The sequence below is a fragment of the Homarus americanus genome, unplaced genomic scaffold (assembly GCF_018991925.1).
Source record: "Homarus americanus isolate GMGI-L3 unplaced genomic scaffold, GMGI_Hamer_2.0 scaffold36188, whole genome shotgun sequence".
Classification (NCBI taxonomy): domain Eukaryota; kingdom Metazoa; phylum Arthropoda; class Malacostraca; order Decapoda; family Nephropidae; genus Homarus; species Homarus americanus.
The window spans coordinates 1829994-1842889 of NW_024718183.1; the positions used below are offsets into that span (position 1 = coordinate 1829994).

Genomic DNA, 12896 nt, shown 5'->3' on the forward strand with positions numbered 1-12896 from the left:
AGTACAGTATAGTGAATACTTAATCTTATGGGGAAAATTAGGATATGTTCCACAACTACTAAAAGTCAACAGTAATGCTATAAAAGTTGTGGGAAAATCATTACAATACTCTAATGTGGGTTAGAAATAAAGATATATATATATATAATCAAGAACTCCCCCAACAACACAATTGGTTGCATTTATAAAGTTCCTTGCAAGGAATGTAATATGTTTTACTTAGGCCAGACAGGTAAAGATCTTGCAACTAGAATTAAACAACACAAATACAGTGTTAGGACAGGCCAGGAATCCAATGCTCTGTTTGTTCATTTGAGGGATAACAAGCATTGCATTGACTGGGATAATGCCTCCTCAATATTACCATGTAATTCAATTGATAGTAGGAACATCATAGAATCTAGTCTTATTAAACATACCGAAGCATTCAACATGAATTTGAGTAACGGCATGTACAAGCTGGACAATTTTGTAATTAAGAAGATTTGTGATCAGGTGAGAAGGCCGGGTCACTTGACCATCTGACCTGACCACCAACCGTTGTGTGCTATTTAAAGATTAGTAGGGTCATTACCTAATACCTGACCATTGTGGACCTGGTCTCACCCTCCTCTGTATATATACACCTTGATTTGTATTACTCTCTCTAGTCTGTACTCACCCCTGAAGATGTGAATTACACGAAAGCGCTTGGGAACTTCGTGTTTTCTTCTTTCCTTGTGGTTATCAGCATATATATATATAAATATAAACTGAGACATATGAAGAGCATGGGTGTTTGTGTGGAAAGTGAGAGTGTGTGGAGTAGCTGACTCACCACTCCAGCCATGTCCCAGGATGAGAGACACACACACACACACACACACACACACACACACACACACACACACACACACACACACACACACACACACACAGACCACACAGACACACACCACACACACACACACACACACACACACACACACACACACACACACACACACACACACACACACACACACACACACACACACACACACACACACACACACACACACACACACACACGAGAATTAAGACAACAAGCATCCAGTGAGGGTCTTGTGTGACTGCATGGAGGCGAATTAATAGATCAGCTGTTGAGGAGCTTATAGCTTGGCAACCTTTCTGCTTTCTCACTCCATATTTTAAAATGTTATGTACTATAATGCTGAAGGGATACAACTTTGCTCATTTATATTTATACTTTTCACAGTCTCCCTAAAATACTTTAAGTTTCGTGTTTATTCAAGACATCTTCAGGTCATGAGACCCACTAATTCCCCACCCAAGAAAGGGTGACCTGACATTCCATCAGAAGGTCAGTAATATGAGACCACTAATCCCCCACCCTACCTCCACCTGACATTGAGTCAGGTCAGGTCAGGTCCGGTCCCCACCCAAAAAACTTTAACTTTCATCTTTATTAAAGACATTTTCAGAAAATTCTCTCGATTTTCAACCTCGGAAAATTTGTTCCTAAAGCCGAAAATTTTTGGAAAATTCTGGCTTTGGGAATGATTTTCCGAGCAAATTTCAATTCTGGCTATGAGAGATTTTCTGGGTCTGATGGATTCTGGCTAATGGAGATATTACTGTATTCTGTAATATAAAATTATAAAATAAGAAAAAATAAAGAACATTAGTGTGTGTGGGTAGGTGGAAAGTGAGCTGCCTGGTAACTGAGGAGCCCTCCCTCCCTCTGCCTCCAACCCCCCTCCCTCAGTTTGACATTACATTGCACACATCATTTATACAGAATTTTGGTATTAATACAGTAAAACCAAAAATATAGTACTATATTTTACGGCAGGGAGTATTTCGGAAATTTTTTTTTTGTGTAGTTTCCTCCTGTGGCCTTAGTTTTCTGAAAATAATATATACCCCCTGTACAGTACAGTAAGTCCTCATTTAACGTTGCCCCTGACAACATTGTTTCGTTATAACGTCGCTACTCTTTAGATACCAATGATTCGGACAACGTCCCGCCGATTTGGTATAACGTCGTCACGGACTACTTTGTACGGCACATCACCCTCTCTCACCCAGTCAGAGTGGGAGGAGGAGCCACCCACTGGGTCTCAATGACTCGCCACCCTGCCCCTCTCCCGCCCTCCTCCTCTCCCGCCCTCCTCCTCTCCACTACCCACCACACACTCGCTCCACCTCCGCCCATCAGTGAGTTCAATACGAAATGATTTAGTTATTTATCTTTTTGGATTTATAATATAAACTATTTTCTATAAAAATTCCATTGAATTTATGTATATGTAAAATATTTTATGGGGCAAAGAGAGCTGGGAAATGTAACTCCTGTATTTTATCTATTTCTTATGGGGAAAATTGATCCGCTTAACGTTGTTTCTGTTAACGTTGTGGTTTTCAGGAATGGAACCACAACGTTAAACGAGGACTTCCTGTATCAGGAAATGTGAGGAATAAATAATAATAATCCCCCCAAAAAATACTGTACTGTATTGCTAAATCAATAAATAAAAGCCATATGAAAGTTTAACACAGTTGCCATTTGCATACACTCCTTGGTTCACCATAGTAATGGTGATCAGCTGGGACACCGATTACCCAGCAACCCTCTCCCAACCCCTACACACTGCACTCTTCCATTATGTGTTCCCCCTTAGGACAATTATTTCTTTTACTTTTTTCACGATATGTGTGTTGGATGGTGTATGCATGTAAATGAAGAAAGTTACATATATCGACCCAAAAATACGAATTGAAAAACAACCTCAACACCACAGCTTGTCCCAGTAGCCTGGTGGTTACAGTGACGAGTTTAACCAGGCTACAATACCATGATTAATCACTATTAATCAATGTTAAGCTCTAATATATCAGTAAACACTAATAATAATAACAGTAAATCCAGTGAAATATGGCAGAGAGAGAGGAGAGTTACAGCTGCAGTCGATGCTGTAACTAGAAGTCACTTGATCGCTCCCAGGATCCCATTGTGAGGCGTACGATTGAAATACAGTACGTATAAGAGAAATACATATCTTGTAATCTAATTTGAAAACAGTTGAGTTATTTTAATTTTTGAATTATTTTGGGGCAAATAATTTTGTTCAGCTTAAGTGATATCAACCTCAGCGGGGGTCTATCTTAACAAGATTTTACTGTAGTGCACCATATCTTCTACAGAAGCATAAAGCGAGGGTCCAGTGTACTTATTTCTGTGTCACAGTACAGTGAACTTGTGCCATAGAACAAAGACTTTGTCATAAAGAGGTCCAGTAAGCCTGGGCTAGATTTATGCTGATGTAAGATGTATTGGTACCAGTAATAGTACATTTTATGCATTATTTTGCCATTTTTTAACCTCGGCTTCGATAGTTCAGAATTTTCGCTAATCTGGAACCGGTCTGGTCCTTACCTTCCCAGGTTAGCGAGGTTCAACCTGTATTAGATTATTGTTATACAGTAGAGCGTCGATAAAACACAAGATACGTTCCAAGAGAGGTCGCTCTAAACCGAATTCACACTAAATCGAAGTGTTGTTTCAATGGAACAATTTAGTTTGGTACTTGAGAGAAACACAAAATACTACATAAAAAGATTGAGTCTACCCAGATGCACCTCAGCCCATCTCCTAGAATAAACAAAACATTGTTTTTTGTAGTATTATGTTAAAACAAACACTCATAAATCAACACAGCTAAAATTATGGGACGTGAAATGGTCTGTTTAATAGCAATCAGCTGATGGGAAGATGGGGAGGGGGGGGAGAGGTGAGGTGATGTATTTGACAGTTGATGCCAAGGTCTAGTGCTTATTTATTTATCTGTCCTTAAGAGTGACTTTAAGTTCTTCTCTTATAAAATGTCACTGAACTGACATGTTCTAATTAATTTTATTACAAAGGGCGAAAATTTTTATCTCATGCAAAATATATGACATTTATATTCAAATTATTCGTTGTCTTGCAAGGATTCTAGCAATGCAAATTATATTCTCCTAACTTTAGTCTGTGATATTATATAAGATAAAAACTGTAAGCCTATAACCACCCAACCCTGGCTGGGAAGATGAGGGGGGGGGGTGACAGTGACATGTTTGACAGTTAGGGCTGAAGGTCTAGTGAAGTATTTATTTGTTTATTTATGTCCTTTGGATTGAGTTTGCATTTTTTTTATAAAATGTCACAGAAGTGACCAGGGAGAATATAATTTACAATGCTAGAATTCTTATAAGATAGTGATTAATTTGAATATAATCATGTTATAGTTTGCACTAGACAAAAATTTTAGTACAGGTAATCATTTAGTACATTATTTTGAGTACATGTGCAGTACAGTTTTGCCCTTCGGACAGTGTAGTGCGCCCAGAGAAACATTAGGCGCAAATTTCAAAACATGATGCGCCAGATTGACTCAGGCAAAATAGGAAAGATTCGCTTTAAATTAAAACATTGTCCTTAATTGTGTGTGTGTCACTTTAAATCAATAAACTTAACTTGAATTGCTTTAAATCGACGTTCTACTGTAGCTGAATGTGTTTCTTCTCTCACTGACTTTTTATTATTATGGATATTATTATTATTTATCACCTTACTAGACCTAGACCTTTGTGCAGTTAGTCCATTCTGTTACTCTGTTATAAACTTTATTTTTTTGGTGTTAGTACAGGAGGAAACCTGTGATGTTTGGCAGTGTCATGTATAACACCTTTCCTACGTGTGTCAGGGCCACGCCAAACTCATACCCATGACAGTGATGGAAGTGGTGAAAGATAACTCATGTTACCCCTATACCACCAGTCCACCACCACTAGCATGGTATTTCATTCGGGATACCAACACCCGCAGTTAATTAGTTAAGTTTCTGCAGAAATTACCTCACTCTGACATAATCATATGAAAAGAGCGATTTACACAACGAACATATGTACTGTAGGTGCTTGTGACTGCTGCCATCTTTATTTATTTATTTTTTTAGTATCAGTAGTCTTGCATCACTGCTGGATGCTCATGGTGATGCCTACCATCCCTATGCCAATGATACACAGCTTTATGTGCAAATAATATATGTCGAGGATATTGATGTCTGACATTGGCGAGGAGAAAACTTAAGCTGAATGACAGCAAAACAGAGATTATCGTCATCCAAGGAAATAGGAGGGGAGACGGCACACATGGTTTTCGCTCTTTAAACTTTGGAGAAGTGTAACTCAGTCCTGTTGATTCTTGTAACAATACCTTTTATTTTACCTTTTAATGTTCTTAGTTCTTAATTCTTTATTCTTCTCTTTATTTCATTCTCTGTATATTCATAAGATGGAGGGGGGTGAGGTGACTGGTGAGGCGGAAGAATTGAGGAAGGAGGGAGAGAGGGAGGGGTGGCGAGTGAGAGGAGGCTCAAGGCTGGTTTGTGGTTAGGCTAGGCCCTCGCACAAGGGAAGACGGAGGAAGAATGGACGGGGTACTATGATAAATGGGGAACAGGAATAACATGTGATAACTGAAACACTAGGGGAAACAGGTGATAGGTGTGTTGTTACTCAGGACTCATTGTGTCACTGCATAGCACCAAAGACATGTATGAAAATGTTTTGCTCAAAACCAAGAGGGGAAATTTATATCACTTTTTAACGGTTCTTTGTTTATTGAACACCTTCTGTTGAGATTGACAGTTATACTTCAAAACAATAAACTATTTTCCTAGCTAGTTAAACAGGGGTCACATGAATCACAATACATTTCGTGAAACAGATAAAACCTTAAGTGTACTCACTGAGATATATATATCGACATGCTGAAAACTAGTTGACTAGACGTACGTCTACACTAAACCAGTTTCAACCAGACTCTGTGTTTGAAAACTAAGATGGCCTACAATGGCGCAACATCTTCATGAAGTCAAGAAAAAACAGGCTATCCTTATTGGTTTAGGCCTAAGGCATTCACGCTCACAAGTCACTGCGATTGGCTCATGCTTGGCGGGAAATACTCACTAACTCGTGACACTGTTACATTCTGATTGTAATCTTGGAGTTTACTTTAACTCAAAACTGAATTTTAAATAACATATAAATTCAGTAGTTCAGAGTTGCAACTTTCATATTCGAAATCTATACTGTATGCCGTTAAACAGTTTTTGAATGTAAGTGTTCTGTTACACTACACCTTCTCACATATCTGTTGAGACATTGTTACATAACTATTTGACAAATTTCATAACCGAATGACAGAACACATATCAAATGACAATCTAAAATAACTGTTGGTGGTATGTCATTCTCCAATTGTTACATTCTCAAACTATATGTAGACTGTCGGTTTATTGTTCACGTCTGTCAACTTCATAACTTATGTCAATCACTTCCGTTAGCATGAACAAACAGTTATTTTAGATTGTCATTCGATATGTGTTCTGTCATTCGGTTATGAAATTTGTCAAATAGTTATGTAACAATGTCTCAACGGATATGTTGGGTTGACTATTGTAGTATTTTATGACTCTGCCTACCTAATTATCTACTGAAGAAAGTTCAAGCAGTGTTGAACAGGGTTGTCAGCCTTATTTTTGCTCTCCCACTGCATACTTATACTCCCCCATTCATGATCAAATTACAGTTGGGTCTCATTTTGTGCCGGTCTCGTGTGTGCAATTATTGCTTATGCGAATGGTTGAAATGTGACCATAGTTATAGCTTACATGGAAAGCCATGGGTAGCGTGGGTACCAGTAAAGGTTAATTTTTTATAAATTTTTTTTTGCCAAATATCAACTTGATAGCCATTCAGGCTGTTGGTCTATCTAGTGTTAGTACAGGAGGATACTAGACTCTGGGAAACCTGTAATGTTTGGTAGGGTTACACTGGATAACACACTTCTCATGTGTGTGTGGGCCGAGGCTCGAACCCTTGACATATTGGTGAGAGTAACATGGGCTACTGCCCCAAATTTAGTGATTTTAGTTATTGGACATTATAAATGTGTACCATAAGTATTTTTTATAAAATATATTACTTTGTTTATTATTAAAATATATATTGTATTTTTTTTAATGGGGATAGTGTACAGTGGTCTAAACAGAATAATATAGACCTAACCAGAGCTAGTAGGTACGAGAGATGACACATCAAGTGTAAACGTGCTGGTTGTTGCCATGTTTGCCAGTTTGTTTTTATTTAGTCATTATTATATTCTTGTATGATCAGCCAATTATGGTGTATGTTTCATCATAAATTATATAACATACAGTATTGAATTTAGAACAAAATCCGATATAATTTGACTTCAAAATAAAATGATAAGTTGAATCAGAAGGAACTGTACTGTACATAGGTAATCTCTTCCATGATCAGTCATCAGATGGGTGGGACTGGCTGTGCTGCGTTACCCAGTTTTTCAGTTTTTTATTTATTCATTATTATATTCTATTATACTCGACCTCCTATGGTTTGTGTTTTATTATTGACAATATAAAATATTAAATATAGAAAAAAAATTAATTTGACGTCAAAATTAAACGACAAGCCGAATCAGAAGGTAATCTCTTCCCTGAAGGCTTTGAATTCAACTAGCCTTCATCCCCTGCCTCGGACCCCCATCGTCTCCCAGAGCTTCCCACACTTCCACTATTCGGTGAGTACAGTATCGCATAATTAACTTTCTGGGATTTCTTGAAATATTTATATACCTAATACTGAAGATGCAATTTATGTGACATTGTGTCATTTTTGGAAGGTTAAGTTGGTTACCCAATGTTTGTTCTCGAGTAAAGGTCTGCGAGTCAGGCACAATATAACAATTTTAACATGTGATAAAGTGCATCACTTGTGCGAATTTCCCATGGCCGGACATGTACCAGTACGATGTACCTGCGCATAATGAAACCCCACTGTACATTGGCTCCCAATTAAAGCTAGGAGAGAGTTCAAACTTTGTCTAATGACTTTTAAGACCTTGGCGACCTTAAGCATTTGGCCAACCTTTTAATTACACTGACTACACATTCTGAAATGATTTTGCATAGTAGTGATGATCCTTCACGCCTTGTGGAGCCTGGACAATGTTCTTTTACTGCCCCATCCTTTTCCTATACAGCACCCAGATTGTACAATTGGTTGTCTGCATCCATGAAGCAGCTGATGTCTGTGGAGGTCTTTAAGAAACAACTTTAAGATCTTTCTTTTTTTTTTAAACCTTATGATCCTGAACAGTGTATGGTAATGGAGAATTACAGGGTTTAGGAAGTATTAAAACTAAAGGGTATATGAATGATAGAAGTCGAAATGTCATTTTTTGTGACTTTTTACTGTGTTATGTGGTACAATATTTCTTTTCTCAAGTCTGTGTCTTTGAAGTGTTTCGAGCACTATTGAATTCTTTAGAAGAACTGGCGCTTTTGAGAAACAAAAGAGTAGCTATTATTGTTATTATTATTATTATTATTATTATTATTATTATTAACAAACCGTGCTACAAAGCGATTGGTTTCGTACGTCATGCAGAAAATACGGTATTGCAATACTGTCCCATTCAGCAGCAAGTGCACGCTACGTAGTGTGCATACAGTATTGCCCAACTGAACGCAGCCAAGGCTGCTAACCCCCAAACACAAGGATGGTATCTTGATTTATTGATATATTGTATTTATCAATACAGAAATTTATTTTTTTTTTACCCCCTGCCTTGAATGTGGAAGAAACTTATATCCTGTAGTCTTAACCTTCATGATTTTACAGTACAGGGACCTTTGTATGAGCTGACTTTTTGTACACAACATTGGCTATACTCATGAAACTTCCCAGGCACATGCAACTTGACACATACTAGTGAACCAAATTAGGTCACTGGTACCTACACTTGAACTTTTTGACCTTGCATAAGTTTATTAATAATTGTGTTTAACTCATTTTAGATGTTTAACTTTTTTTTACTTGAGTGCAAGGTAATGCATGTGACATCTTTCTCACTTACTTTGGATTCTTTAAAATATTATTTTATTCAAATCAATGCTTTTTCCTACATCCAGTCCTATGTTATATGCTTTTGTGTGCTGTGATGAAGTAAATATCAGATCAATACTTTTGTTTTTCAGAATGGACTGAGGGTTCATGAGAGTGAAGAGCATCCCAGGAGTATGTGATGCAACAGCCAGTGTCACTGAGGGTTGTTCAGCTGCTTTTTCTGACCCAGCTGGGTGGGCTCCAGCTGATGATTGTAAGACTTGCAACCCTACACATAACCCTAGTATGCTGTGAGGAACTGCGTTCATGTAGAGGGAATCGCGTGATAGCAGCAAGAGTTAAATCAAAGTAATAAGTTCTTATATTTTGCTTGGAGCAGACTGCTCTAGCTGTGATTATTATGAGAGATTCATTGCAAGAATTTTCTTTTTGTAATTGTAATATATTTTGAGTGAATTTATTAATAGTCTTATATGATGAAAGATTTCTGTGTTTTTTTCCCTGTTTTGTATTCTGATAAAACATACATGTATTTGACCACTTTTTGGCTGGATGTGCTGCGTAAAGGAAGTCATCAGATGTAAACATGACAAACAACAGCTTTCTTAGATGCATTGTATGAAGAGAGTTTTGTATATGATAGTGACCTGCAATATATCCAAAGTAAACAAGTGACAGCTGTTGTTATTGTTTTATTTTTATCAGTGTTTTGTTGAACTACCAAAGTACTTTCTATAGCTGGTTACACATCAAAGGGGCAGTTGTGATATATTCATAACACATAATAGGCATTGAATATGAGTACCCATTTTTTCTGGTCCATTTACTTCCATCTTTCAGAACACTGTTTGCCATTCTCTGTAGAAAATTAAATTTACTTTTTTGTTCTTTGATGGGTAATTTTTATTAATAAATGTTATAGATGATAAAATTTGTAGTTATAATTAACTAGTTTTCATACATGTAAATTTAATTTTCTGTCAGTATCAGTGTCATGTATGCCTTTCCCACATCCAAAAGAGACTGGTGTGTGCAGTGTGTTCATCAAATGCATCAGCTAGTGACCACTTTCAAACCCTCAGGTGTACAAGATGCTTAAAGGTATTTGCTGAAGATTCCTGCTTGCTGGTTTAGCTGTTCATATTTGAAGCCATCACCACTTACTATCACTAAATTAAGAATGTGTGAAAAAGGTGAGGGTTATCCTGTAGTATTTACCCAAAAAAGAAAACACTTGGAAGGATTCAGAGTAATGTGAATATAAAATATATAATTCAGTCACACAGTGAATTTGAATTTACATCTTATATTGTAGGTTTGCTTTACTAATAAAGAAAAATTATAAAGTGGGAGGCATGCAATGATAAGGGAAGGTTGAAGAAAGGGGAGGGACTTATCCTATAAGAACAAAATTATATCAGCAACCTTTGAAGCGAATGTAAAATTTGTACACCAGCAGACTACCAACTGGTATTATTATGTGACTGGCCAAAGAAAACAGCTGTCAGTGGGAGACAAGGCACAAACTCCTTCACTTCCCACGATAGTGCTTCCATATATGACCGATGCCATCCGGCCTAGTACTTGGTAATTTTTGTATTGCATATCTTAAATTACCTATAGTTGAATTTGAAAAGATGAAAATTTACTCTGAATTTTTATTATGGTATTGTATTACATTTTTTCATGAGTTGAGCAGCAAAGACTAGTGCATATTAATGATTCAGCATATGGATGATTGTTGGTTGTTTTCACACCCTTTATGATAAATTGTTTGTCCTTGAGAGTGAATACTATCTCTATGAATCATACCATGCCATAATGAGTCCTGTGTTATAGTAACATAATCTCACAGATCCTACCTCCTCTCCTACAACCTGTTGTGTGCCTCAGCTAGGCAGCCCCAGAAAAGTTAAAACAAAAATTTTGAAAAATTGTGTCGTCATGGATAATTGCAATTAGATCACTGCATAATTGAAAGTATAGGTTATTATTGAGTTGAAAAAAAAATTTATTTCTGTAGAATTGAATAACAAAAGTAGTAAAATGTTTTGAGTTCTTTTATGATGCAAAATTTGTGCCATGAATGCATTGCATAGCATTATTTTACCGTAAAATAATTGTAAAGCTCTGCCAAGCTGTAATTGTATATTGCAGTAATGAGATTTTGTGTGGGTACATTAGGCATTTACTTCATCATGATGTAGAGCGCCGATTATCTCAACGAACTCAACATTTTGCTATCAGAATTAATTTTTAGACATCTCTGTACAGAAAAGTAATGTCATTCAGAAAGGTTCAAATAATTCATCTCATTCATATAATTTTATTTATAAATTTTTTATGCCAGGAAATCCTAGCTGGTTAAGAAATATATGGCTTGTTCCAGGTTTAGTCAGTAAACAGTCATTTAATTGAACGTTAGTTGATTGACGCTCTACTGTGTTTATTAACTTAGTCTTACACAGAAAGCTTTTCCCAAAATTGACAATGATTTTAGGGAGAAGGGCTGCAGACTGTGTGGCTCGTCTATTGTGTTTAAAGATTATGCTCAGACATGATTCTTGACATTGTGTATTTTATTATAGAGTAATATGTTAATATATAACATATTCATTAAAAATATATTTTAAAATGAGTTTAATTGATACAAATATTACAAGAGTACTCCTATGAGTCAAGTTAGTACATAGGAAAGGTCTGACTTTTATCTGAGTTCTTTTGGAATACAGTACTGTATTATGAAATATGCCATATCTGTTACTCCTACTGTCTCTCTGTTGGGAAGAGCTAACAAGACCCATAATCATCTCATCTATTTATCTTATGTTGTTTCCCATAAAAAAGAATGGTTGCTGAGAATCTTCCTTACACCCTTTTGTATTTTGTTATAAGAATAAAATAAAATCAGCAACCTTTGAAGTGAATGTAAGATTTGTACACCAGCAGACTACCAACTGGTATTATTATGTGACTGGCCAAAGAAAACAACTGTCAGTGGGAGACAAGGCACTACAGGGCATATGTGAATGGTCTTTGAGTGGTTATTAACCTCAGTAGAACCATGATGTCCATCCCACCATGTTAACCACAAAGTTTCAAAACTATAAATGTACAGTATTACCTCTCTATACCAAACATCTATATACCAAAATTTGCTATACATTATGCCAAACCACTCCTCAGATTTCAGTACAGTATTTCATCTTTATACCTAACAAATTTCTTATATACCAACCCCTTTACCAAAACCCTCCACAAATATTAAAATATTATAATGTAATACAATGATCTAATGTGACTTAGAAATAAAGAAATTATATTATAAAAATAAAAAAGAAGAAAAGTGAAGACTGGGATGTGAATTCTGTGTGGGAGAGATGGGAGGTAGTGTATGTGAGTAGCTGGACTGAGAGGACAACTTCCTCTCTCCGCTCCTGGAGTGCTCCTTCACCCCTACGACCTTTTCAGAATGACACTATGCAATTTCACCATAATTCCATTATAATTTAGGTTCACTTGGTGCTGGAGTTGTGCAAAATATCTATTCCTATGAAATAAGCCTTGGTTGACATATTTTGCACAATTACTATGCAAATAAGTCCCACCACAAAATATCTACCCAGGTGTGGTTTCAGACATGGCTTCAATAAAGCTATTGTTCTATAATATCTTGACCTGAGTATATCCTGTGAGTTGCTCATGACATGGGAATACAGAATACCCCTTAAACCGATGAATACGTATTGGGGAAATACCTCGCAAGTTTCATAGACTACCCTGCTGATCTGACGATTGAAGGAGGAATGGCAGAGCTGTTTTGAATTTGGCAGGCAGTGGTGTGGTGCAAATTCTTGCCACAAGAGGGCTCGTGCCCTGCCTCTAAGTCGGTCCTACTTCATTGCACGTGTTTACACTTTACCTTGTTGTCTCCGACT

General features: G+C 36.8%; 1 protein-coding gene across 1 annotated transcript in view; it reads left to right on the forward strand.

The window, feature by feature from the left end:
• LOC121859241 (N-alpha-acetyltransferase 30A-like) overlaps positions 1-11593 on the forward strand; it is a 125301-nt gene extending 113708 nt beyond the window's left edge. Inside the window, 1 exon segment of the mRNA XM_042355979.1 lies at positions 9090-11593. The gene's annotated coding sequence lies outside the window, so the exon portion shown is untranslated.
• The last annotated feature ends 1303 nt before the right edge of the window (positions 11594-12896 follow it).